General features: G+C 52.1%; 1 non-coding gene across 1 annotated transcript; it reads left to right on the top strand.

Annotated features, from left to right (window-relative positions):
- Window positions 1-371: 371 nt before the first annotated feature.
- On the top strand, window positions 372-529 carry LOC128308495 (5.8S ribosomal RNA). The gene has a single exon (XR_008288329.1). It is a non-coding gene; the product is annotated as a 5.8S ribosomal RNA (ribosomal RNA).
- The last annotated feature ends 22 nt before the right edge of the window (window positions 530-551 follow it).

Consider the following 551-nt stretch of genomic DNA (forward strand, 5'->3'; position numbering starts at 1 on the left):
TACTACGATATTGAGCGTGCGCGACCGTAGGCCAGTGGCCTTCGTACCTGTGCGCACACTCCCAATGGCAGCCATCGAACGCGTAAAGTGTGTGACACATGGGCGAAGGTAAAGACCCACTAGAACATATTTAAACACTGGCCTCGAGCGAGAGAGAACCTAATCAAGAGAACGAAAGTTGTGCAAGATCGCGCCGATGCCGCCCACATCGCGCGTCGATCAATGGGAAGGAAGACCAATGGTCATCCTTGTCCACCCTGGACGGCTTCGAAGGAACCGAGAGGTGCACGGTTACGCTGTCCGGGGAACTTAAGTTGTGAGAGATGCACCTAGCGCATAACGAAAACATAGGAGACAGTTGAACATACCAAAACCCTAGGCAGGGGATCACTCGGCTCATGGATCGATGAAGACCGCAGCTAAATGCGCGTCAGAATGTGAACTGCAGGACACATGAACACCGACACGTTGAACGCATATGGCGCATCGGACGTTTAAACCCGACCGATGCACACATTCTTGAGTGCCTACCAATTCTTGTTACACACTAT

The sequence above is a fragment of the Anopheles moucheti genome (assembly GCF_943734755.1).
Source record: "Anopheles moucheti chromosome X unlocalized genomic scaffold, idAnoMoucSN_F20_07 X_unloc_4, whole genome shotgun sequence".
Lineage (NCBI taxonomy): Eukaryota > Metazoa > Arthropoda > Insecta > Diptera > Culicidae > Anopheles > Anopheles moucheti.